Source organism: Sphaerodactylus townsendi, linkage group LG08 (assembly GCF_021028975.2).
Source record: "Sphaerodactylus townsendi isolate TG3544 linkage group LG08, MPM_Stown_v2.3, whole genome shotgun sequence".
In the NCBI taxonomy this organism is placed as follows: Eukaryota; Metazoa; Chordata; class Lepidosauria; order Squamata; family Sphaerodactylidae; genus Sphaerodactylus; species Sphaerodactylus townsendi.
This window is the reverse complement of record NC_059432.1, coordinates 30,667,038-30,695,013: the sequence shown is the minus strand read 5'-3', so window position 1 is coordinate 30,695,013 and position 27,976 is coordinate 30,667,038. Positions and strand designations below refer to the sequence as shown.

The 27,976-nt window shown below is 42.3% G+C and overlaps 1 protein-coding gene across 5 annotated transcripts in view; it reads right to left on the bottom strand.

Moving 5' to 3' along the window:
- PCDH15 (protocadherin related 15) overlaps positions 1–22,465 on the bottom strand; it is a 904,280-nt gene extending 881,815 nt beyond the window's left edge. For all 5 annotated transcript variants that reach the window (XR_007245346.1, XM_048507034.1, XM_048507035.1 and 2 more), the window contains exon 1: positions 22,076–22,465. The gene's annotated coding sequence lies outside the window, so the exon portion shown is untranslated. The remainder of the gene's footprint in view (positions 1–22,075) is intronic.
- Positions 22,466–27,976: the final 5,511 nt, after the last annotated feature.

The window sequence follows — 27,976 nt, the reverse complement described above, 5'->3', positions numbered from 1 at the left end:
TCTGCCTGCCTTGTAACGGGTGCCTCCAGGCTGGAAGCCACAGAGGTATGATTATAATACTCCTTTGATCAGGGTTTTATTAAGCAATACGGGTAGTGTGCCAAAGTAGCCCTGTTCAAATGGGAGAGAAAAATACAGGGGGGAACACATTTTCTTAGCTGCAGTGATTATGGTAGAGAACTCTCTATCCAGTGGTTGGACCTTTAATTTTCTATAAGCTTCTGTAAGGTGGGACGAAGGGCAAAGTGAATCCACTGACGATTCCAATAGAAACCTATTTTTTTTCTTCAATTATGGAAACCTAGGGGTTGGAATGGGTGTCAGAGAGCAGACAGTGGACCAGGGAATTAAGAGTCAGAGAGAGAAATGAATTACATGACCAGAATGTAAAAGACCTCAGCCAAGCGGCTGATTCCAAGGAGTTTTGACCTAACTCCAAACAAAGGGCTGCATAGGGCACGCAATTGGGAGTCTAGTTATCTTATGAAAAAAATTGGATTGAAGGGAATTCAAGGAGTGGTTAATAGCTTGAATCCAAATTGGGACTCGATAAAGAAACAATCTCACAGGCTTAACTTTGTCACTGAAAAATTTGAGGGCAGGAGGGATAAAGGAATGGCCACAGCTGTAAAAAAAATGTAGTAATGCTGACATACTGTTAGATGTATCTAGGAGAGCGGCCTTCCTATGGGTTGCCCATGGAAGGGTATAGGAGAATGAAAGGCCAAGGTACTTTTTAAGTGGCTAAGGCCAACTTGGGTGTCCAAACTAGTCTGGTTCATTAGGTGGTGAGGAAGCTGCATGTCTGGCCTCTTGATGTGATAAAAAAAGTCTAAGGGGAAGATGATCATCCAGCAGAAGATCTCCAATCTGGAAAAATAAAACAGATGATCTCAACTTTGGGGAAATGAGGAGATAGTCAATGACACTGCAGCCATGAGGAGAAACAAAGGTATAATCATGAGCATGGGTGTAGCACTTTAAGGCGTTAAGCCAAAGTTTGTTGTGCTTGATGGCCAAGTGAATGAGTTTCCTACCAGCAGCATTGGGGTGAGTATCCTTGGAGTCACGAAGGGCAGGAAGTAAGAGTGAGTGGTAGAGTTCATCATCAAAATCTTCCTGCTCAAGAAGCGAAGCTAAATTTGCACCTACTCTTGCATTAAAATCCCCATTAGAACAATCTCAGAGGAAGGATGACTTCATTCAAGCTCCTCAATATAAATGGATAGGTTATCCCAAATTTCACATGGTAGCTTTCTGAAGACCAGGAGGAACATAAACATTAACAAGGACTAGAGAGAGATCCTCCCACAGAATTTGAACAGCCTGAGCTGTCTGAGCAAAGGAGGGAAGGGCCTGTGCCTGGATTGACTGTGAAACTAGCATGCAAAGGCCACCGGAATAGCGACCAGACCAGACAATTTGGTTGCTGGAAGGCAGAAGGACTTATAGCTCATAAAGCAAATATGGTAATTGGCCCATGTTTCCTGGAGAATCACATCAGCCTCTCTAAGGTAGTCTCAGAAGAGAGGGTTTCTGAGCTTGTTCCCCCATCCTGAAATATTCCATGATAGGATGGAAAGGCCAGCTGGAGGTTGGCGTCATTCGGTGTGCTCTAAGTCCGTGATTCCAGGAATGTCAGGGAGGATGCAGCCATTTCTGGAGGGTAAGGCAGTTCTTGTGATCGTGGGCAGTGCCAAGGGTCTCGACTTTGGCATAGTTCTCGACCAAGATGATCTCTGGAGGGCACAAAGTAGAAGGACTTATTGGTGCAACAGGACTCTCAGGCACAGAGCAGAATGCTGGGGCCTGACCCTCTAGAGCCGAGGACAAAGACTGCATTAGCTGAATCAGTTTGGAGGTAGTAGAGCCTAGATTAGCGATGACAGCTTTTTTTCTGAACTTGGGAGTTCCTGAAACCCTGTAAGGACCTCCTCTTCCAAGGATTTGGACATATATTGGGGAAAAACATCATGATTCTCCTCACAGGACAAAGGAGCCCCAAGGGATCTAGGTGAAACAATATGTCGAATGGGAGCTATAGAAGAGAGCTGGGAAGATTCTATTTCCTCAAGCTCCTTAGCCCAGGATTTGCCTGGAGGATAAGGTGAGTTCTTCCTACTAAGTACCCTTGTTGAGCAGAAATCTATGTCCATGTTCATTTGTGTTTTTTGTATTTTTAGTGTTTTTTCAGTTTTTGGCTTGCAGGGGGTGCAGTTTTTAGGATAGCAGCCTCAAAATTTCAGGGTATTTTTAGGAGATTCTCCTAATGATACCACCACGGTTTGGAGAAGTCTGGTTCAGGGGGTCCAAAGTTATGGACTCTCAAAAGTGTAGCCCCCGTCTCCTATTAGCTCCCATTGGAAACTATGGGGAATGGGAGCACCCCGTTTGGGAGTCCATAACTTTGGACCCCATAAACCAAAGCTCACCTAACTTGGGTGGTATCATCAGGAGAGTCCCTCAAAAACTCCCTTAAATTCTGGTGCTGCTAGCCTAAAAACTGCACCCCTTGCAGGCCCAAAACTGAAAAACACTAAAAAATACAAAAAACAAACCTGAAATTTTTGCTCCACCCCCCCCCCCCGGCACACGCCCGGTGCAACGTGTACCCCTGGTCCCCTTGTAGCTCCGCCTCTGCCATATTCAGATCTATAGAGAGAGAGATGTGGTAAAACCAGGTTTGCTGCTCATTAATGGATGATGGGAAAGACCAGATTCAGACATTATTTTTGTTTCAAGGGTACAGGCCTTCTATATCTATCCTCAGTCAGTTCTACCCATCTAACCCTCACTTTAACAAGCCTCTGGGTAAGCACAAAGCCTGCAGGACATGGCGAGTTTCCTTAGGGAACAATAATTCTACAATCTAGCCTCAGGCAGCCAGCAGCAGAAAAGCCATTAATATATCCAAGGGTGAGAATATTAATGCAGCTGAAATTAAACATCCTTCATCACAGGAACAGCAGGCTGGGGAAAAAATTGTTAGCATTATTTGCTGATAACCCTGTAGTTAAAAAGTTTTTGTTTTTGTTGTTTAACTACAGGGTAGTCAGCAAGTAGTGCTAACTAATTTTTAGGATTTTTTTAAAAAACTACACTAAAAAGTCTCTAGTCACTTGATTAAGCACTTCAGAAGCAAGCACTTATCAAAATGTAACCTGAACGCAGATCAATTACAGTGGCAGCTGCTGTAATCTATGGTGGGCCATGGATATTCTCTAAGGGCCATTCCCCCAAGTAAGTCCACCCCAACTAATGAGAAAGTGAAAAAGGCAAATTTGACTTCTATTTTGTGTACATTGAACAGTCAGTGTAAAATTAATCTCTGCTCTCAGAGAGTAATTTATTTTTCAGACAGAGAATTTTCTTGAAAGAGCACTGCCTATAGTGCTATTTCTGAAAGTGCTTATTGATTAGCAGCCAGACCTAACAAGATATTTGACTTCTTGAAACTGTGCTTAATTTCTTTGTCACTATACTTCATTTCCCCAATCTGGATTCCTTTCTACCTGCAGAACGTTTCGTCCTTTGTCTTAATCTTTTAGAAAGGTGTTTTTCTTGTTAATAAAAAAAGTGGTATGCAGCACAAAGTATATATCAAGACAATGACACAAATGGCTTGGAAGCTACCTGCCACATGTTCCAGAAAAGAAGGCAAGGCTTACAGCAGGAATGAAGTTCCCATTTTGAAACAGCTGCTAAGAGAGAAAAGTTGAATGCTTCTTAGAGCTGTGGGCCTCACACCAGTGATAGAAGTAAAGGACTTGTCCTCTCCAACAATATACCACCGTTTTCTGCAACCTTCACATTCTTATCCCAGCACTCATTCAACTCTCAAGTAGACAGTGAGTTGGACATGGAGAAAAAAGATTAACAACCATCTGAAGAAAGGACAAGCTGGCCATATTGGTGGTGATTTCACTTCCCTTTCTCTACAGCCCGTCCGTTTTCTTATTTGCATCTTGGCAATTTTATTCTCTCACCTGAGCTGCCAAGCCTCATAGAGAGGAGAGAGTAAGAAAGCAGAGAGCCCTTCGCTCCACTCTGGATACACAAGGACTGGTTAAGGTTCAGTAATAATGGAGTGAGACAGTGCTACATGATCAGCGTGGTATAGTGGTTAAGAGCAGATAGGCTCTAATCTGGAGAACCTGGTTTGATTCCTCATTCCACATGAGCAGCTGTGTCTTATCTGTTGAACTAGATTTGTTTCCCTTCTCCTACATTCCTGCTGGGTGACCTTGGTCTAGTCGCAGTTCTTCATAACTCTCTCAGCCCTACCTATGTCACAAGGTCTCAGTTGTGGGGAGAGGAAGGGAAAGGAGTTCATAATCCCCTTCAAGTCTCCTTTCAGGAGAGAAAAGGGAGTATAAATCCAAACTCTTTTTCTTCTTCATAGGTGCTCTGATCATTTCAAAGGCAGATGCCATGAAACTGAGCGGTGGACGGTGGAGGTTCACCGCACCTCCAGGAATTTTGGGACGGGACTTTTGCTTCACACAGCTTTGAAAATGGCAATGTTTCTTGCAATTAAGCATGACTGATGGAACCCAACAGGTGCAAAAAAAAAACCAACCAAGAGTCAACCAAGCAAGTTGGAACTTCAACATATTAAGCTGTCCACACAAATACATATGCACTTTCAGTCTTATTCCATTATCAAACCAACCTACCATTTGCCTCAGCTTTGCACATAATTAATGACCATGTACTTAAAACAATTTTTTTTCAAGAATATGCAAAAGTAACAACAGAAGTAGTTCTCCGTATCTGCATTATCTCTCACGGTTGTGGAATACAGATCTTGCTTTGGGGACAATGATTCTCATACCAACCATAATGAATATAAATTGAATCTTCAAGTACTCTCTAGCTCACTATTACTTTATTTGTTCAGTGTTCCCTCTCCAATGCCTTATTGATACTGAGCTGCAGAAGGAAACAGCTTTCCTATCAGTTTCATATACTTAGGGGCTGCACCTAGCAAACTGGCCTCGGGACAAACCCGAGTTTTACACTGCCCATATGGGCACCTCCACCATGACCACTTTTGGGCATTTGGGGCTATTTTTATATTGCCCGTAGGGCTGCATTTAAAGGTTGCACCATGATTCTCAGGGTGTTTATCCAGGACAATGATAATACCTAATTTCAGGATAAGAGCCAGGGGAAAGGTTATACAGTGTTTCATCCCACAGCTCAATGAAAGGGGACTTGAGATGGGCTGGCCCATTTGAGGGACAATAACTTGGTCCTTCCTGAACATATCCTCAATTAAATTTGCGGTATCATAAGAATAATATTGGTCAGATGATACCCTGAAATTTTGGTAAATACTAGCCGTAAAAAATACATCTTCAGGCAATTCCTCCTGTACTTGTTCAAGATCCTTAGCTTAGAGGACTTTGCTCCACTGCAGCTAATGAGGAATTTCTGAGGTAGGCTGCACATTTTAAGATAGAGGCACCAGACTCTCAAGGTGGCTCCAGGAGGGCATCCCAATTGCATCCAGGCTTAGAGACCTTTGCTTCTGTCCAATTTTAAGGGCCCCCAAAGGCTTATTTTGTTTCCTCATTCCTGCACATGAAGCCTGCTGGGTGAGTTCTCTCAGAACTTCTCACTTCCACCACCCCCAAAAGCAAAGCTCACCGTTTGGATGCCATTACCGCTGGCCTCTTTGAGCCACCTTGGAAAGTCTGGCTTTGTCTCTAAAAATGTGTGGTCAACTGCCACACATCAGAAATTCCCCAGAATCTGCCCTCGCCATCAAGCCTGCATGATAGATAATTGGTGGTGGAAAATTATTTTCTCAATTGCTAGACTCTCATCGGGTTTTCAGCTTGTTGGTTTCAGGTTTCATCAGGGAGGCACTGTGGCGGTTTTTTCTCTGGTGGCATCTATTTTCTTGGTTGCACAGGGACTCTGAGTGAACCAGCCAACTTTTGCTAAAAGTTTGCTCACAGGATAGAATGAATGCTGTGGGCACTGGGTCTCACCTTCCTTCAAACTCCAGTGCCTTGCCAAGTATTTTCCTCCCTCTTTCCACACACATTTTTTTTTTAGCAAATTCTTGGCTGGTTCCCTTTCAGGAGACCCACACCAGCAGCCCTACAGGAAATGCCCCACCTGTGAGCAAATATCCCTACCTACAGTGCCTCCTGTTGAAACCTCTACCACAGAGCCATTCACATAACAGATAGCCCCATTGAAGTCTATGGTGGGAAAGTAATTTTTCCCACCACAGAACTTTGCTGAAGAGCCTGGCAAATTCTGGGAATTTCTGAGTGTGTGTTGCTTGGCTGCACATTTTGAAGATAGAGTGGCACCAGACTTCAAGGTGGCTCAAGAGACCCTTTGAGTACAGCATCCCAAGCCAGGAGTTTGCTCTGGGAGTGGGGAGAGTTGAGAGAGTTCTGTATAAACTCAGCCCACAGGCTTTCATGTGCAGGAGCAAGGAAACAAAATAAGCCTTTTGGGGCCCATAAAATTGAACCCCATAAGCAAAAAAAGTCTCCAAACCTGGATGCAATTAGTAGGATGCCCTCCTGAGCCACCTTGAAAGTCTGGTGCCTCTATCTTCAAAAAATGTGCAGCCTGGCTCCACACTCAGAAATTCCCATTGGCTACACAGCAAAGTCACCGGCAAAAAACAAAGAATCTTGGGTACCCCTTTGGGTGCCTGTAAGGGTGTATTTTTACAGCTAGTGACCCCAAATTTCAGGGTATCATCTGTTAACTATTCTGAGGATGCCACCCAAGTTTCAGGAGCATATGTTCAGGGAGGACTAAAGTTATTGTACCTCAAATGGGTAGCCCCCATCTCAGGTTAGCTCCCATTGAAAAAACAATGGGATGGGGGCACCCCCTAACCAGCAACTTTGCTCTGACCAAACACTCACCAACCTAGTGGTATCATCAGGACAGTCTCTGGTGGGTACCCCTGAAATTCCTTGGGTGCCAAGCAATTAAAAAATGCGCCCCCCTGCAGGCCGGAACGTGAAAAAAAAACACCTTTAAAATGTAAAAACATACAAACGAGATCTGAATGTTGGCGCCCCCATCGTGACCAAATGAAGCGCCTGGGGACACCCCATGTCCCTAGGTAGGAACGCCACTGCATATACGTCATTAAAGTCATGAATGGGAATTGATGCTGCACCATATTTAACAACTATGACTTTTACTAAATTTCAGTAGGTTTTCTCAAGAGCTCATTTTAACATATTTCCATTGGCCCTGCTTAGTGAGAAATTCCCCTAATAGTCTATGAGGGCACATATATGTTCTTGAAATGCAAATGCAATTGAGACAATTGCTCATATTCTACTATAGTGTGAATTTTACAAGGACATTAGAAAGTTTAATCTTGTCTTGGTTGACTAGGTCTTTTGGATATTCTAGTTATTCTAGTCACCCTAGTGATTTATTCATTAAAATTTTACTCAAAGGTAAGGACGCCGCTATTTGGTATGCAATATTGAAGTTTTGTTACATTGTCAATAGAATACGAGATCTTTGGCATCATGTGAAATTGCTCATTAACTGCTTGTCAGCATTATCACTGTCCTTGTATTTCAGTGTTTTAATCTGGGCTATGATTCACTTACTCACATAATATTGCTTAAACAGCCAAAAAGCCACAAGTAAACTCACACTGATATAACCCTCTCCAAATTAATCCCTTTTTCAATTAATTACAATTAATTACTGCTCATAAAATTTTAGCTACTATGAATGTAATTCTATTATCCTTGTTAGATAGTAGTCACAGAATTAAAATTTGCGAGGAAATATGCTGGTCGCTTGACCACAGGAATAAAAATTCCCAAGGTCAGGAAAGTCTGTTGTTTGTTGGGGGGGGGGATGGAACATCACAAGATTCACAACCATCAGCAGGAGAGGTGGGATCCAGACCCATGGGTTCAGTTATTCTAAAGACTGCAGTTAACAGCTTCTAAACTTGAAATTTACAAACTGCAGTTAATAACTTCAAACTCTGCGTCTTCCTTTAACATGTATGTTTCAACTGAAGTTAAATATTTAAGTAAGAGTTCTGCAGAAAAGATAATTGGAATAGTAAGTGTTCCACATAGTAAGGAAAACCTTCATTTCATTTCTCAAATAGTTACGTTTTTGGCAGCTTCAAGTAACTTAGTGGTAATGCTGGACTCAGACCAAGCTTAATTTCTTTGCTCTAGGAAAAGCTCTGCTTGCGAAATCTGCTGTCAGCTTGGTCGTCTTAGCATTTTTTCTGCACTTCCACCTTGATTGCTTTTACAGACCAAATGCCCTAGTATCATGGTATAGTTCTGTTTTTAGTTCTCTGAAAGACATAACCAAAGTACTGTTTACCCTATTGCTGCATACTAATGAGGGTAAAGTCTAATTCCCTGTACTAGAATATTGATTGTCTTGCTCCCTTGCTATTACATTTATTGTACTGTGCTTCACCCCTGAGTTCCAATGGCTTTTTGCTGATTATAAGTCAAACTTGAATAAAAGATATGTAACAAATATGAAAGGTTGTTCATGAAAGACCTAACATGTTTGCAGTACAATCCAACCTACATGCAAAATCCTTTCTCTTATATACCCAGCCTCAGTATGGCCCCTTCCGCACACGCAAAATAATGCGTTTTCAAACCACTTTCACAACTGTTTGCAAGTGGATTTTGCCATTCCGCACAGCTTCAAAGAGCACTGAAAGCAGTTTGAAAGTGCATTATTCTGCATGTGCGGAATGAGCCTATGGTTCTCCAAGATACTCAGAAGACAGAGAAGAATCCAGGACAGCATAAAGAGCACCAGTTTTTTGCAGCTGTAGGTGACAGGGAACACTGAACAAGTAAGTGAACGTTAATTGGAGAAGACTTGAAAACTTGTTTTATGTGCATAATGGCTGAACTGAACTTTATTAAATGCAGTCATGGACCAGGGTGACTGAAGGGCATTTTATGAGCATTCCCTATTCACACAGAAATTGTGAATGTTGGGAAGGGCCTATAGAGTCTCTGGAACAAATGTTGTTCTGCTGCTATTAGGACAATTTGAGGCAGAAATAGTTAGGGCAATTTTTATCATGTAAATCTTATCTTTTCTTGCAAATTTTAATTTTGTGGCTACTATCTGACAAAGATAATAGAATTACATTAATAGTAGCTAAAATTTTGTGAGCAGTAATTAATTGTAAAAGGGATTAATTTGGAGAGGGGTTATATCAGTCTGAGTTTACTTATGACTTTTTGGCTGTTTAAGCAATATCATGTGAGTGAGTCATAACCCAGATTAAAATACTGAAATACAAGGACAGTAATAATGCTGACTAGCAGTTAATGAGAATTTCACATGACACCAAAGGGAGTCCAAAGTTATGTACCCTCAAATGTGTAGCCCCCATCTTCTTTTAGCTCCCATTGGAAATAATGGGAGATGGGAGCACCCACTTTGGGAGTCCATAACTTTGGACCCCCTGAACCAAAACTTCACCAAACCTGGGTGGTATCATTAGGAGAGTCTCCAAAAGATACCCTGAAAGTTTGGTGCTTCTAGCTTAACAATTGCATTCCTGAAAGCAGGCACCCTCCAAATTTCCCCAGATTCTCCTTTTAAATCCACCCCCTTTGGCATGGATTTAAAGGGAGAATCTGAGGTCCCCAGTTTGAACATTGAAAGTGATGCTGTTTAAGGTGGGGGAGCATCCACCCCCAAACAGCATCACTTTCAATGTTGTTTTAACTGGGGACCCCAGATTCTCCCTTTAAGGTGGATTTAAAAGGAGAATTTGGGCTCTCCAGTTTAAACACCATTGAAAGTGATGCCGTTTAGGGTGGATTCCAGCATCACAACAGCCACCCATGGGGTGGGGGCAGCGCAAAACTCAGATTTTGCACTGGGCTCCATTTTCCCTAGCTATGCCTCTGAACAGAGGGGAGGGCAGAAAGGGCTGCTGGCTGCTGGCTGGGAGCCCAGCTGGTGGGGGGGTGGGGGTGGGGCATTGGAGTCTGCCTTCCCTGGCCTCAGAGAGCTGCCTTTATAAGCACTGAGGCTGGGGCGGGGTTTGGGGAGGCGTGGCCACACCCCCAGGGGCAGGTGGGGGCCTGGCCCCACTCCTTGAACCCCCCATAAAAAATCTATACCTACGTCCCTGCCTAAACTGTTTTAAATGTGTTTGTATGCCGCCCTGAGCCCAGCTCCAGCATGGAAGGGCAGGGTATAAATATAATAAAAATAAATAAAAATATATCAAGCATAAACACAACACCCACATGAGCCATACAAGTTTAGTTGTCAGGAAGCCAAGTACATTTTGTGGCATTTATGCATACTATGAAAAATGGTCTTGCAGCTGGTGAGTATCTGTTGCCTCATTTGTGCTTTTTCCCCCTCAAACAGCTGAACTGGGGTCGACAGAACTTTTGCTAATTTATGCAGCTTTGCTCTAAATAAAATTTCTGATGTAAGAGGGATGCCGCTTCAGTTTATTTTGTAGTCACAACTAGAATGCTTTTCATGCAGACAAATAACTAAACTTTCAAGATCCTTTTTCAGCTTCTTTACTATGGTAAGCACCAAAATCAATTTAAAGTGAGTTGGGGAGATTGAAACTTCCATTAAATTACTTGCAACCTGAAATGGAGACAAGAGGAAGAAAGAGAGAGCAGAATGCAAATGACCAGTTTTTTCCCCATCACTTCCATGAAGTCCTCTTCCACATTACAGTGTCATACATATACAGGCCCTAGCTATACTTATATCAAATGTTTGCTACAATTGCTGGACTGATTCACATCATACTGAGAAGTGTGCACACTTAATCAAATTCCTTTTACAAGCAGCATTCACCAACCCATTTTTGAGGGTTAAAGTTCTCATATTTTATCCAGACATGCAGTCTGTTACACATGCGAACAAGTTTAAAATTGTGAATACACATAATTTTACTTTTGAAAATATTTGAATCCTACACACAGATTTTCTTCAAGGAAAAAGAATCTTCTATTTTATTTTTAAAATAACAACCCTCTGTTCTGTTAACAGTAGAGCTTTCCTCTTATACAAGCTTTGTTTAATGGTACAAGAAGCCCTAAATTCTAGGAGAAGCGTCTTCTACCAATATACAGCCACACCATTAGTGGAAAAGAATATGTGGATTCATTCCAAGGTAATATAAACAAACAAACAAACAGTACAATAAATAAATGCTATAAATAAACAGTACAATATTTCACTTTTCTCCTAAAAATATGTAAGCTGTTGTAATTTCTCTGTATGTAAGTTCAGTGTTCAAAACAGCAGGTTCATGAACATTTGGGAGGTACAAATAATCTGAACCAGACATGTTCAACTACGTAAATTTTCTTAACTTGTCGATGGTTAGTTTTTTTCCTTATGAATGTTTCCTTCAGCTACAAAGTGCTTACCAAGTACAGAATAACTAGATACAGTCAAAACATACTGTATAAACAAGCCCATACTACATAAATATACCCAAGTGAAATCCACTGGAAGGATGCAACACAGAACATTATTTAAATGTGGGTATATCCAAATTTCAAGTCAAAATCAAGAGCATGGCAATTCTTTACACATTAGATAAAGAATTATTAAATAAACATTCAGAACTGAACCATCAACTAGTACCGTAGCTCCCAGGTGTCTCATACAGAAGCAGTTGGAGAGCATTCACTGAGTGCCCTTATGTGTCCAAAGTGGAATAATGCAGATAATCAAGTGTAAGCAGCTAGCATCCTCAAAAAAATTATATCCTTAAGCATATTTCCCACTCATTCTATTAGGACATGTCCTTCTGCAGCTCGCCAGCATCTGGATAGCAAGTGAAAATTCAGCTACTGCAGTAGCAGAGATTTCCCATCATAACAATAAAATGTTATTGTGAAAGCAAGAGATACTGAGCTATTATCTTCATCTACAGACAGAATAAAACTCCAGCAGCACATGCAAATTGTTTCCAGGATCAAGACCTCAGACATTTTCAGGTGCTGCTAATAATCTCTTTCCAAATTGGGATTTTTCATCGGTTACATGTGAATGCAGTCAATGTAAAACCAAAAGAGGAAGGCAGTCAGTTTCAAATCAAAGGTATACTTCAGATTACTGTACTATGAATTATGGATGGGAGAAATGTAAAACTTGTGAAAACAGTCTTATAACTTTGGTTCCTCATTGCCCCAAAATAGAACAGACTGATTCACAAACAGCATTCACTACATCAAGAATGCACTTATTTTAAGCATCATCTCATTCATGGTTTTACAAAATGTATTATTGCAGTTACTACTTGAAATGCAATCCTAAACTTTTTTACCCATTCTACTTCAGAGTAGACGTGAGTTTGAAGTAACAGGCTCTGATTTATTTCCTAACAGTCCACTTGCTGCCACCTTCCTTCCACACAGAATACAAAGGAATTTAAAATGCCAATGACTGCATCATGCATTTTTATCCCTCAGTGCCTTGGAATTCCTACTGCTAGCAAAAGCTCACCCAAGAAGTATTCTGCCTGGTAAGGTGAGAAATCTTCAAGCACTAGAAACATAATAAAGGTATGGAAAAGTAAAATCAAGCCAGTTTTTGCTTTTCAGTTTTTACCAGTTTGCAAAAATAAAGTTACAAAAGTAACATATGCAAGCAATAAAACAAATGAATAAATACAGCCTCAGTATAAGGATTTGGCTGGAATCAATGCTTGTATTCATGCACAAAATATCCTATCCTAGTGCTCCAATTACAGACCAAGAAAAAAGTCCCCACCTTCACACACACAGCTCAAAGAATCTTACCTGTTTATAGAGATGATTCTGTCTACTGGTAAAAAACAAAGGACATGGTGGAGGACCACAAACCATTAAGAGCCTGGGGGAACCTCTGAAGTACAACAAAACTGACATGGCACCCAGTAGAGCTAGTCATGGATGTTGGTACAGGAACAGCTGGATCCCTGGGTACAGCTGCCCTTTGCCATCAACATCATCCTAAAGCCATATCTTAAAAAGAAGGGCATGTGAAAGAACAAGAACCTGACAGGTCCCCCCAAGGTAGGGTATGGGGAACCCTCACTTCAGAATCACTGCTATTGCTTCTAAATTCTCCTGACAACATGGAGAACCACTTTCCTGTCTTTCACACAGGAGCAGCAATTAAGTTATATGGAAAAGCTTCCCTGCTCCACACTATTCCTCATGCTGCCATGGTTGTGAATGTTGTTCTTCCATGTGGACGTACAGGGGAGGAAGGAGAGTTTTCAGTTTGGGGCCTTAATTTACAAGGACATCTATGCCCACCAGCTTTTGTGTGCCCAATGTAACTTTACATTTCCCTTTCCTAACACACTAGGCAACTGTGAGGATGACAAGAGCTTCCTTTCACTCTGACAGTTTCACTGAGTAGAAGACAGGAAAGGAATGGCATGAGAAATAGCACTAGGATTGAAAAGCAGGATCATTAAGCACATCAACGACTATTCTCCTGTAATAGGTAAGGCAATAGGGATAAGCAAGTTCACACTGGAAAATGTTATATTGCACCTGAGCGGGAAGCTAAATAAATCACAATGAATCAACATTCAAGAAATAAAGGACAACAGTGTGGGGAGACATAAGAATACAATATTCAGGAGAAATGTTATTCTATTTCTTTAGAAAATATGGGGAAACTAGATGTATCAATACAAAAAAAACCAGTCAAGGTGCAAGCAATCTCGTGTATTAAAGAAAACTACAGAAAATTCAGCGATGGGAACATCCTAGAACTTATTCATAGACCTAGAAGAAGAGTTGGTTTTTTAAACCCTGCTTTTTCTCTAGTATAAAGAGTCTCAAAGTGACTTAAAATCATGTTCTCTTCCCTCCCCCCTTAATAGACACCTTGTGAGGCAGGTGGAGCTGACAGTTCTGATCAAAACTGTGACTGGTCCAAGGCCACCCAGCAGGGTTCATGTGGAGGAGTAGAGAATAAAACTGGTTCTCTAGATTAGAGTCCATCGCTCTTAACCACTACACCATCTTGGCTTTCTATAAGTCTTACTTACATGCCTTATTATAAGCCTTGCTCAGCTGAGGAAACACAGTAGTTGGCACTCAAGGAAGAAGCAAGAGGGACTACATAGCAAACACTATGTATGGAAATGAAGACAAACCGACTACTGTAAGTTGGCTATGTAAAGCTTTATGTTTTTGCATCTTAATTAGAAAGAGGTCCATGTATGAGCCCAACAAAACTTTTAAGGAACTTAACTGTATACTGAGACAGCAGATGAAAATTGAGATCACAACTCCATGAAAAGAGAAGTTGTTGGTTTGCTTTCTCCAGTTATTGTTTATGTCTGCTCACTTTATCAACTAATTTTTGCTAACAAGGGGAGGGGGCAATGAAAGCCAGAGTTGTGTAGTGTGTAGTATGAGCAGTGGTCTGATCAGAAGAACCAGGTTGGATTTCCCACACCTCTACATGAGTGGCCGGCTCTTATCGGGTGAACTGAAGTTGTTTCCCCGCATGAAGCCTGCTGGATGTCATGACCCTGGGCTGTTAAATAACAGGACACGGTGTGAAACAGCATCAGGAATAAGCATTTAGACTTCTATTTCCATTTAGACTTCTAATGCCAGATTTTAGGCTGTCAGGCTTTTATGCTGTATTTTTACTTTTATGTTTTATTATGTATTTTATCTGATATTTAGAGTGTGCACCACCCAGAGCCGTTCAGGGGTGGACGGTTATAATAAATATAACTAACTACAACAGCTACTACAACAGGAGGAGGAGGAGGAGGATTTATATCCCCCTTTCTCTCCTATAGGAGACTCAAAAGGGCTTACAAACTGCTTACCCTTCCCCCCTCACAACAAACACCCTGTGAGGTAGGTGGGGTTGAGAGAGCTCAGAAGAACTGTGACTAGCCCAAGGTCACCCAGCTGGTATCTGTTGGAATGTACAGGCTAATCTGAATTCCCCAGATAATTCCCCAGATAAGCTCAGGCAGCAGAGTGGGGAATCATACCCAGTTCCTCCAGATTAGAGTACACCTGCTCTTAATCACAGTGCCACTGCTGCTCAGAAAAAGCAACAAAGCATCCTCCATTATGTATTGTCGAAGGCTTTCACGGCCGGAATAATGGAAATGTTGTGTGGTTTCCGGGCTGTATGACCATGTTCTAGTAGCATTTTCTCCTGACGTTTAGCCTGCATCTGTGGCTGGCATCTCCAGAGGATCATCCTCCATTATACCCCATATCATGGCCCAATATCACACAATACCACCCCTGACTACCAGTTCCCAAGGGGGAATGGTACCCCACCAGTCCCACAGTCCAGAGACAATGCAGTCTCCCCTGAGGTCAAAACAGCCTACATTCCACACTACTGCAAGAACTGCAACAGCAGATGCCTAATGAGCTGATAAGGCATTGCCTGGGAAGAGAAAGTACAGAGAGTGAGAAAATACAATCACAGTAATAAAGAGGGAGTGTGGAGAAGAAAGAAAGAGGATCCCATACCCCAGCTGGAAGACATGACAGGATCAAACCAGAAATGGGCTGAAAGTGACACTGGGTGACCTTGAGCCAGTATAGTTCTCTCAAAACTCTGTCAGCACCACCCATCTCACAAAGTGTCTGTTGTGGGGAGAGGAGAGGAAAGTGTTTGTAAGCAGTAGCACTTTTGGGTCTCCTTACAGGGGAGAAAGTGGAGTATAAATGCAAACTACTCCTCCTCCTCCTTCTAATCAAATTTAGTTTTCTCTGTTTCCCAGTAGCATAGCAGGTGGAACTTTTTTGAGAAGAATAAAAAGTTATTGACTTTGAAAAAAGGAAGGAGACTATCCTTCAGATCTCTCCCTACACTACACAGAAAACACTCCAAATATTGCATCTGGAGTGGTAGTGAAAGAAAGTCACACTATCCCAGTCAAAGGTATGCTCATTATGTATTATTTGCAGGCTTGAGTTTCATTTTACTTGGATTACTTCGTTGTAAAATAATTAACCCTTGCTTCTAGGATCTTCCATCTATTTCTAGAAGACACAACATTTTCAAGGGATCAAAAGAATTTCAGCGAGTAGACAGATTCATAGTCCTGTTTCACAAACAAAGAACTATTCAATTGTGTTATTTTGTAGTGGGACATTCAGCAAATCCAAGTCAACACCCCAAAACAGACATTTTTATATGTTTTTTTTTAGACTGAACATACCACACTACTCATGGGATTCCCATGACTAGCAATTGTGGAATTGAATATGCAAATCAACTTGTTGTCATCAATTTCTCCCGTCAACTCACAAAATATTTAGAATAAGTTAAAGTATGATCAGTGATCAGCAATTATACATAGATTTATGGTATCTCCAGTTTACCCCAATACAAAGCTTACACTTCTATCACAAATTGATTTTATTTTGTAGTGGTAGGGCATTCCGGGTAGCATATTGACCAACAGGGCTATTTAGGAATTGTGATTGGAGGATTTTAGCCTTCTCTTACAGTTTTAAAAGCTACTATGCTAACAAGTTTCAGATAGTATGCTACAGCCCCTAAATCAATGTAGCAGTACAGATCACAACATAATAAAGATACCTGAACCAATATTTAGAATCAAAGCATTTCTCACCTAAAACTTCTTAAAATTATTTTTTTCTGAAAACTCAATTACTTTGTCCCAGCTTTCAAAACAAACATTTAAGGTGTGATAATAAGCATATCATAATAAAACCTGCAATGCTCACAAGTTACGTGCACCTTTGAAGTATAGTTTTTAATTGGATTTTAACCAGCTGATTGATGACACCATGCCTCCTTCTCCATTCCAAGCCTTTGAACCCTCTGTTTAAAAATAAACAAGTTTACCAAAATGTCTAATATGGGATATATCAATGGAGGGATTCTCAGATTTGGATCCCTCACGACCTGTGGTCATTACAACTCCCTCACACTGCTTGCAATCATTACACCTCTTTCACACAAGTCCTCTTGTTGAAGCAGTGGATTTACTCGGAGTAGACCACCTTGCAGGACGCAATGTAGACAAGAACTGACAGACACACAGTCACCAGTGCAGTTCTATTTATTGCTATCTACTGACAAAGTGCTTCGCCAGACCACAGGTGTTTTCAGGCACACATCACTCTGCTGTCTGTGCTATCTGTATACAAAAGTGGTACCAATCAGGTGCCCTTACCTCATCAGGTTTTGCACACGGTACAAACTGTGCACTCAGTCCTAATCTGCACACGGCACCTGCTAGAAGGAGGGTCCAGCTGTCATTTAGATTTTGCTCATCTAAACACATGTTCTGACACCTCTTGCATGTGTAGAGGGCTTAGAAATGGAAAAAAATGTGTTATCTGTACTGGGGTATGAGAGAAGGAACAGGCAGGACAAACTCTACCAAATCTTATCTCCTCCATACCACAATACAAATTATATGAGAACCTGCCTTCCCTCAGCATTCTCTGATGTGCGCATTCTCTGATATGTACATATACAGCATGGGATGACACCAGGGAATTATCTTATTTTTTTCCCTATTCTTGCGTAAATGAGAGCTCCATATACTAGGTACATGCTGTACACTGAAGTATCCTACTCAAAAGCCAGGGGCATTAATGTATTAAAAATATTCTTATGGTGTCTTTCTACTGAGCTCAGGGTCCCCAAAGTGGCTATTTAAACATTGAATAAGCATGCATACTACAAATATATTAAAACCAATTAAATGAAATGTATGAACAGAAAGGCTTGTAGGAGTTAGTGAAGGGATACTAAACAAAAACAAAAAGTCAATGATACAGAGAGATAAATAAATCTCCACACAGAGAGAGCTCTAAAGTTTTGGCATCTTTAGAAAGAAGGCCCTTTCGCAGGTTGCTAGGCAGAGGCACCTAAAGCATTGTCTTTGAAGATGATTAGAAATGTCCAGTAGGTTTATATGGGAGCAGGAAGTCCTACTTCTCTTTGGCAAACATATTCTGCATGACATCTGACAACCAGTAAATATTTGGAATGTATTTTCACAGTGTATATTCAGCCTCTTCTCTTAGACCTGGACCTTAATCTCTTGTCAAGGAGCTAAAAAGCAAAAAGGATCATATACTAGTCAAATAACCTCAAATCACTGCACAAGGCCAGCACTGCAAGTGGACTGTTCATTGTTACCGCAGGGTAGAAGCACAGACACCTTCCTCATCAACAATCATCATTTGCCTACCCCATGAACACTGTACCATCAGTTCCAGACAGGAACACCAAACAACCCACAAAGATAAGGATCACACACAACAGTTCAACAATCCAGCTTCCACTCAACGGTAAGTTGCAACTGCTTCTACAAAGTCTACTCATGCCAAGTACTGGGCACAACTGAGTACCCGGCACAACTGAATACCATATATAGGAGGATTTGTAAGAACTGTTCATTTAATACCTGTACTTGTCTGGTCAGATGACATATACACCAGTGACTAAAAGCAAAATCAAAGGTAACACAATCCTTTGGAAGAATATATTTTTGTTTTCCCATTCAAGGGACTCTGTAAACAAATCACTCAATAAAACCAGCAGACCAAGCAAACGGTCAATACAGAGAATGCAAGTGGACTTGAGGAAAAGGCCGGAAAGCACACACAGATATCAAATGAGCACCTTGAAATGTGAACAACCCTATTACTTCTGAGAATAATTTAGGTCCACTGGAAAGCATTAACCCATCCCTTTCCAAAGATAGGCATCTATCCTAGATGCTCAGAAACAAGCAAGGCACACAGGAACCACACAGGAAGTACAACAGAAGTATAGCAATACTATCTGCAGCTATGACAGCTATAGCTATGCAGCTACCCTGTTTCCCCTAATATAAGACATACCCAAAAAATAAGACATAGTAGAGGTTTTGCTGAAGTGAGAAATATAAGGCATCCCCCGAAAGTAAGACATAGCAAAGTTTTTGTTTGGAAGCATGCCTGACGAACAGAACACAGAAAAATAAGACATCCCCTGAAAATAAGACATAGCGCATCTTTGGGAGCAAAAATTAATATAAGACACTGTCTTATGTTCGGGGAAACACGGTATACTAAGTGGTCCCTCTGTTAACTTTACCAGATAGAAGTTTTCAATTATGCAAATCATGACCAGATACCCAACTGCCAGTTTCCAGTACAGTATGTTTGTTGCAGGTGTATTCTCTAATGCTACAGTCACAGGCATGTTCTTGAATCCAACTGTACTCCTCACTTTCAGCAATAGTAATGCAATCAAAAGCTTTTCTTTTCCCTTGAAAACTGTCACTAAGAAACTTATACCACTTGAAAACAGGTTAAAATGGATAGGAAGAGCTATACTTAAGGCACGACCTTCTTCAGAAGTACAGAGAATAATTTATGCTGTGCAAAAATTCACACTTGCAAGAACAACTACAGACATCATGCAGTCTCACTATTTTAAGTACTTGGTAGGCTATGTACTTTAGTCAAATAAACTGTGAGCTAGTCACCATGCCTTCCAGAGGGTGGCATAAGCAGGGCTTTCAACACAAACACAGTAGAAATGTTATAATATCTCCTAAGAAAAGTAAATCACAGACTCACATACAGTCAAGTCTCCAGTCACCCATTCCAGTCTAGATATCCCAGATTATAAATAAGAATTCTTGTTCCAAGTTTCACTAGATGATGCATAAAATCCAAGTTAAACGCAAGGCACAATTGACATTCCACATGCTGAATTATGAGGACCTTGCATTGTCTTGGTGGGTTGGTCAATGAAAACACCAACATGTTCTATAGTTAGCACTTAAGGAGACAGGACAGTCCATCATATTTCATTCCTACTAATGAAAGCACTTTTCGAGTTGCTGCAAGTTACAGCTGTTGAAACCACTTCTTGTAGGCTTCTTATTGTCGCTTCTGAATAGCATTTTATTTTTTTAAACCAAATTGCTTGAATTAACCAAAAAATATAATTTTTGATAATTAAATTTGTTTTTGCCTTCTATATTTAGGCTAAAAAGTACATCACTAACTGATTGCATTAGACTTACCATGTTTTCACTGAAGTTGTTATCTAAACTACCATGTGGCAATGTTAAAAAGAAGCAGACAGATTTCACAATAGAGGGTGTGTGTTTTTTAGGCTGATGACTGAATTAGCACCTCATCAGAATCATCAAAAAGATTTTTCACATATTGCATCTAATAGTAAATAGTATTTAAAAAGTAAACCTGGATACAAGTTCCTAGACTGATTTTTTTTCTTTTTTTAAAAAAATCCTTATGCTGGTTAAATAGCCACAATCAATAGAAGCTTTCCTGCTTAAGAGTGAAACACAAACACATCATGCAAATACCAGCAATGAAAATAACACACGCTTATTTTGGCACCAGCAACCAGTGAGACTTGCCCTTGAGGCAACATGCACAGAACCCACTGGCTTCAAGTATTAAACTTTTTGTGCTGACTAATGTGACAGCTACTCTTAAAGCCTGCATTTTGAGGACACATTCCAAATTTATATATCTTATTTCAAAGGACAATTGCTTATTGATTTTTATGTGATGATCAAGTCACCATCTTGCACTGTCACTTTACTCCTTATAACCTAGTTTATTTTTAATCAACTGCCACAAAAAGATTTGCTGCCCATTAGAACAACCTTAATGATAAACTTTCGCTATACAGCAGCATAACCTACAATGCCAAAAACTCACCAGTCAAGTAGGAAAAGCAATTAGCAGACACTTGTGCAAATATCCAAGTAACTATCAAATCACCTGCAAGGAGTTCCAGGGAAGGCTGCTCCATGCCACTACCATTTCTGAACAGTACCAGCTGCCTCCCAACCATCAGAAGGGATGCTTTCATTCACTGCTTACCATTCCACAATCAGACAGGGCGAGAGCCAACTCCTCCCTGCCCATCAGGATGCCCCAAGATTCGAGAGGTATGCCTGAAGCAGCAGATAATACAGCCAACATTATTTCACTCCCACAGATGAGATCGGAAATGAAATGCAACAGCAGACTCTGTACTGCACTGAGTATTACAAGAACAGAATACTAACTGGTTCATTTATTTGGCTGATTATCATATGCAGATAATAAAGCTCAAGCACAGAAGCGTTTGTTACATCCAGTTATTTGCAAACAACACAGCTTTTTCTATGGTAACACAACAATATGAGATGCCATCAATATATAAATATATCTCATTCCAGAAAGCCACCTAGAATGTATTTTAACCAAAACTGGGAGAGCACTTAAGTCAAGTGGAAAACTAGCTTCCCTTTTCATTTCTTCTCACCCCAAAAACAATCCCTGAAATTGGTCAGTCAAGTTGCACCTCTGTAGGTTTCCTTGGAGCCCTTTACTTCAGTCTGTTAAGAACTTGTCCTCCTTAAGCACTACTTACCATTTAATATCTTGAAAGGAAAGGAAACAGTTAACATCTCTGGAGCAGCCTGAGAAAGCTGGCACAGCCCTCCATTGCATTTCATAGCTTCAGCTGCCTGGGCGAGCTGTTTAAAATGGCCCTAGGATCATTCTTCCAGAGGAACAGGGCAAGAAAAATCCTCTCTCTTTTTGCTATAAATCTAAGAGCAGTCCAAGCATGACTGGAAGAAGGATGCCTACTGGGCTGTCTGCATTATAAGAAGGGGGGGAAAAACTTTTGCAGGCACCCAAGAGGTCTTTGGGAATTGTTATGGAGCATCAGCCCTACCGTTTCCAACACACCTCCAGCGCTGAACTCTTGAGGCACCCTACAGGCCAAAGGCACCACAAGGCAGGCGGGGTTGGTCTACAACATCAATCAAGGGTGCCTGCACGGGATTGAAATGGGGCTAGACTAGATGACCTTTAGGCGCGTCGCCGCCGAGGCAGTTCCCATTGCACGGCTGGCCTCAATAAAAGCAAGAGCGAAGGCGAGCCCACAGCAGCCCCACCTGAAGCCCCCCCGACTGCAACTTTCAGGCGCCACGCGAAGCACGGAGAAGGGGAACGAGGACGCCGACTCCAGAGGCATGTCAAGCCGCCTGCCTCCATCTGGGAGGGACCATTCCCCTTACCTCCCTCGGTGGAGCCGGAGCCGCCACGCGCTGGCTGTTCATCCCTTCCGAGTCCAATCGGCCGGCCGCCTCCGCTCCACCGCCGGCTTCTCCTTCTGCCGGAGAAAGTCCACGACGCCCTCCGTCCTCTCGCGCCCGCCCCCTTGGGCGCCACCTGGGCTGAGGGAAGCGCCGGAGTCGCTTCTCACCGGGAGGCGGAGGGGCTCCTCCGGCCAGCCCTGCACGGCAATTGGGTCTGAGGAGGAGGCGGACGGAAAGGCGCAGGAGCAGTAGGGAAAGCGGCGAGGGAGGGGGTGGGGAGAAAAAAACTTTGATGGTCAAGGGGGAGAGGGGCTCGGAGGCAGGGGGAAGAGGCAGGAGCGCGCGCCGGCCACGCACGAGCCGGGAGACTCCCCCGGCGCGCCTTTGGAGCAGAGGCGCTGCCGCCTCGCGCGCAACAGGGAAGCGGGCGCTGCCTCCAGCCGGAGAAAGGGGTCTCGGCTCGTGAAGGGCTGAAGGGCCACCCCAGCGAGTGACGCCTCTCTCTGCACGAGACAGGGAGGGCGGGCGGGCGCGCGAGGGGGCGCTTCTGGTGCTGCAGCGGCAAAGGGAGACGCGGGGCGCGCGAGGCAGCAGGTTGCAGCTCTCCAACGCGAGGAGCCGCTCGCCCTGGCGCAGTCGGGTGAGAAGCCCGGCGAGGGAGACCGTCCGGCTCTTTACTCAGGCTGCGCATGGAGCGAGAGGGAAGGGGGATGCTTCAGATCATGCGGGGATGGCATCTCGGAGGAAGAATATATATCACGGCTCGCTTGGAAAGAACGGGGTACGCGCCGGGCTCGAATCGCCTGTTTCACGCTCTTTCAAGTGAAACGGGCGGCGCTGTTGGGGATTCTGAAATTCCGAACTGAAACCTTAAAAAAAAAAAAAGTCTTACACTGGTGGCAAGACATACTCTTTCGACTCTTGTCGGGTTGCTTCTCAAGCTTGCATGCACGGTGCAGACACTTTGCGCTTTGATGCAAAGGCATCAGATACAAATGCCTTCAGACAAGATATTTTTCATGGCGGATTTGGAGGGGGGGGGGCAATTCCTTTATCAGCCTAAGTCTGGCTTTTGGAAGTTGTCTCTGACGTCATTCCAGGATCAATGTTATTGCCGGCGTCCTGGCTCATCCCCCCCCCCCCCCCGCAATTCCCTTCTCGAGTATACAGGAACCCAGAGTATAGGAAGTGGGAAACGGGAGCGTCCTTGGAATGGCCGTTAGCGAAGAGAGGAAGATGCGATGAAATGATGGCATAGCATCTAATGTGGCCGTAGAACCGCAACACCAAAGTTGTCCAGTAGGGGGACTACAACTCCTTTGCAACTTTTGGTAGGCTTGCTATACCCTGTCCAGGATAAAGATGACAGGAGATTTGTGAATTCATCTACCATTTCCTGGACCGTCTTTCTCCTAGAATGTTCTGCTTGGGTCCTAGTGCCTTAAAGACAGGGCTAGCTAGGCACTAGAGTATAGTCAAGTGAAAGGGAGAACATTGTGCATGGAACAACCTTAAGATTTGGGTCAGCAGGTATTAGGGGGTTTTTTTGTCATGGCGTGGGAAAAAGCAAGAGACAGAGGCAGAATTGCTAAAGATATTTCCATTATGCTAATATGACATAAAGTTCAAACTGTTTGCCTCAGTTATTGCCTCAGTTTGGCAGAGAAAATTCTGAACGAAGACCATAGTTTAAGGTGAATTGTCAAAGACTTTCACGGCTGGAATCAACTGGCTGTTGTGGGTTTTTCTGGCTGTGTGGCCATGGTCTAGTCGTTTTTGCTTCTACGTTTCACTCACATCTATGGCTGGCAGCTTCAGATGCATGTCATGGTGACATGTGGCATGCCTTTGAAGATGCCAGCCATAGATGTGAGTCAAATGTTAGGAGCAAAAACTATTGGACCATGGCCGCACAGTCCAGAAAACCTACAATAGCCAATGGCTTAAGAGTTAACTGCTCCCAAACCATCCCTGGTGATCTTTTTATCATGTTACTTAATTTGCAAAATATGTTTTAACGAGAAGTATTAACTAAAATGCACAAAGCCTATTTGACCACAGAGAGCAGTGGATAAACATATACACCATAAGTGAAATGTGCTAAAAGGAAAGACAAGAATGCTCAAAAAGATCCATTGGATATACTGGGAGTCAGGTGTGCCAATTGACTTTCAAGGGCTCCAATGACAAAGATTACAGAACAGATAAGTTGCAATGAAAAAGCATTTTGAGAAACCTTCCCAGGCCATGGAATTACAGTTTCCAGAGTGATTCCTGGGCCAAGTTAAACTCTTCTGGGACTGGAATGGCAGCCCACAGAATGGAATACTATATCATCTGGACAATTTTTTAAAAAAAATAAGTATGTGAATAAAGGTCATGATATGGTTGTTATTCAGTTGTAATTTCATTAAAGGAAAGATTAGTTAAGAGAATATGGTGAAACGGAGCTAATTTGATATAGTGACCAGATGTCAGTGTACAGTCTGGGAGGCCCAGATTTGAAACCCAGCTCTGCCATGGAAACTTGCTAGGTGATCTTGGGCTTGTTATATATCGTCAGCCTAACCTACCTCACATGGTAAAATGGAGGAGAGGAGAACAGTCTATGCTTCCTTGGGTCCCCATTAGGGAGAACGATGGGGTATAAGAACATTAGGGAGAACGATGGGGTATAAATATAACAAACTCAAATTTAGGTTGAATGTTTTATATACTAATTTCTTTGAAATTCTGTGTATGTAGTTAAAAAAAATTAAAACAGCATGGTATTGTGGTTAAGAGCGGTGGATTCTGATCTGGAAAACCAAGGTTGATTCCTCAGTCTCCAACATGAAGCCTGCTAGGTGACCTTGGGCTAGTCACAACTCTCTCAGCCCCACCTAACTCACAAAGTGCCTGTTGTGGGGAGGGGAAGGGAAGGCGATTGTAAGATACTTTGAGACTCCTTTTAAAAAGCATTGTATAAAAACTAATCCTTCATGCTATGCTATAGTTAGAGCCAGAAAAAGCTAAGGTTCAAAATACAAGAACAGGCAAGAAGCCTCCACACCCTAAAGGAAAGGGGGGGAAGTTATGAGGGGGGGAAAGACTTCTAGATTTAACATCTATTGCCTCTTTTTTTGAATGAGACAACTATGTACTGATAAGACCTGAAAGCACAGAGCCCAAGTACAATGCAGTATCTAATCTCAAGCCAACTATGTATAAAGAGATGGTATAAGAGGGGGGAAAGGCTAATATTTTGGATTTAATAAGGTTTTCTTTTATTCTGTAGATCTATAACCTGTATCTATTGACAGTGTGGAATTAAAGTGCACTTCCTTAAAATAGACGCATCTAAGTATATACATAATCCCATTTTGAAATCCATTTCGTATCTATCACAACCTAGTGACAATGAAGGGCTTCCCCACCACTCATATCTGAACTCCCTTCTTTGCAGCAAGCAAGCATCCAATTACTTTAGCAACTTGGGGAAATGTTGCTATTTTGGTTTGTATTGTACTACATTGTATTGTACTACATGTACTATCCATGTATTGTACTACATGGATAAGTTTCCTTTACTATATGAATGGGAGCTGGCATTCTCCAGTTTTCTTCATTTAAAAAACTAGTGGTCTTTTGGCCAATAAAGCTGAATTGATTGAAGTAAAGTAGTACTCCTGCCTCTTTGCTGCCTTCAGCTAGAAGCAACTTAATTGTGCGGTCCCAGTTTGCTGCATGAAGGGTGCAGAAGTGACCCTGGGAAGATTGCATAGCATTTGGAACTGGGGTGGGCAAGAAAATCATTAGTGGGGGGGGGGGGGGGTTAGACCCAGAAATTTTCAAAAAAGCTGAAGCCAATAGAAGATACCAGAATTTTTTTTTTGGGGGGGGGGGTTGAAAATGTTCAGGTTATTAAACCTGAACCCCCCCTCCTTCTCAAAAAAAGCTGGGTCTGGGAGGCAGCAGTCAGGCAGTGCAGAGCTAAACCCACGCCACCTGCTGTCTCCAAGATCAACACAGGGCTCAGGTCCAGTGCTGAGTTGCAGGCTCCACTTCCAAAGGTCATGTGCACTTTGGAGGCTGAGCCAGCAGTATAAAGCTGGACGTGGCGAGGCCTAGTCTGTCGTTTAATGCTGACGTCAGCCTAGCTGGGTCCAGCATAAAACTGCAGACTTTGGAGGCAGAACCTGCAGTTTAAAGCTAGACCCGGCTCCCTAGGAGCCACAGGTATTTTTTCCAAACTGTATGTGCAGTTCAACATTGGACCTGACCAGGCTTCAGGCAAGTTAGGGAGAGGGGTTTTATTTTATTTTTTAAAAGCTGCAGGCCAAACAGGCTGGGGAAAAAATCTGCATTTTTCAGAGTCCATTTTTTAAGATTCCTTTTATTGCCACCTTTTGGGGGGGTGTTAAAAAAAAACCCAGGAGAACATATACACAATCTTCCATTAAATATTTATATATAAAAACAAGGCACCAATCAACACTGTACCGTGGTAGATTCTGGCAGCTGCACAGAATCTGACAATTCTATTTGAGGTTTCAGATTCAGTGTCTACGAATAGATTTCTTTGAGGTTAGGTGTAATAAATCTGTACCTTAGTGCTTGATTAAGTTAATGAATGTTTAAATACTTTTTATCGTTTTATTTTACATCTGAGGCATCTATTAAATAAATTTTCAAAAATAATGACTGAACGTCTCTAGTTGTAAGCTGAAAGTTTTGTCTTGGAGACCCTCAATAATTATCATACTAGTTGCTGATAGAACTCTGGCCTATACATGGTTATGTTACTCTTTTTCTGTTCATTTTCTGGAATGCAGATGACAAAGGTGTGTAGCTTTCCTATCACTCAGTCATTAAGCTACAGTTCAAGAAAAGCTTCACTTGCTAGACAGCCGGGCTTACTTCCAGGAAAGTGTTCCTAAGATTGCAATGCTGCTATTGCATTCTACTCACTGCTTCATCAGTCACATCTCACCCAATTATCTCAATCATGGCCCATAGCTATTTGCTCTAGCTTGTTCACTCCCATAGCATCCCTTAGCCTTTGTGTTCTCTTCCAAGTAGTTTATCCATTTGGCCCTCTGTGTCCTTTCCTGATGTTGCTATGGATTAGCTGGATTTTGAAAGCTGGTTCAGTCTGAATATATCCCTTTTGATTCTGTTTTTCTCATGAGGAACTGAACCATGAATCTTTCGTTTTGTCTTCCTTGGTGCCTTTCCCCCATTAGAATTGATGCATTTGTTATTTTTGCATCAATTGCCTATAAATGGAATGGAATGTACAAATAGCGCCAAAGTGGTACTTATGTTTGAACTAGCAGTAGAGCGCATTGTGCTGAATACAACGGGCTCTAGACAGCTGTTGGCAGCAGGCACAGCAGCGAAGCAGGATCCTTTTAAAGCAGGGGTAGGGAACCTGCGGCTCTCCAGATGTTCAGGAACTACAATTCCCATCAGCCCCTACCAGCATGGCCAATTGGCCATGCTGACAGAGGCTGATGGGAATTGTAGTTCCTGAACATCTGGAGAGCCGCAGGTTCCCTACCCCTGTTTTAAAGTATAGTCTGGTTCCAAATGGCTGTTGCAGTCTGAGGTGCAATCAACTTTAACTGTGTGTTCTTTCAGTTCTATTGGAGCTGGCAGCAAGGGCTGCTGTATAATGTAGTGTAGCCCTTGCCCCTTTGGGAAGAGCTGGAATCTGGCCATCCTACATGGCCAAGGATTATACTTGCACCACTCACTTTTTATCCTGTTTGGAAAGCCCCTGCATGAAGTCAGCAGTGTTCCTCACAGCAGCAGCAGCTGGCAAGTGTAGGGTGGAATCTGGAAGGAGGTGGAATCTGCATGGCCAAGGACTACTATTCCCACCAGTGCTTGCTTTTT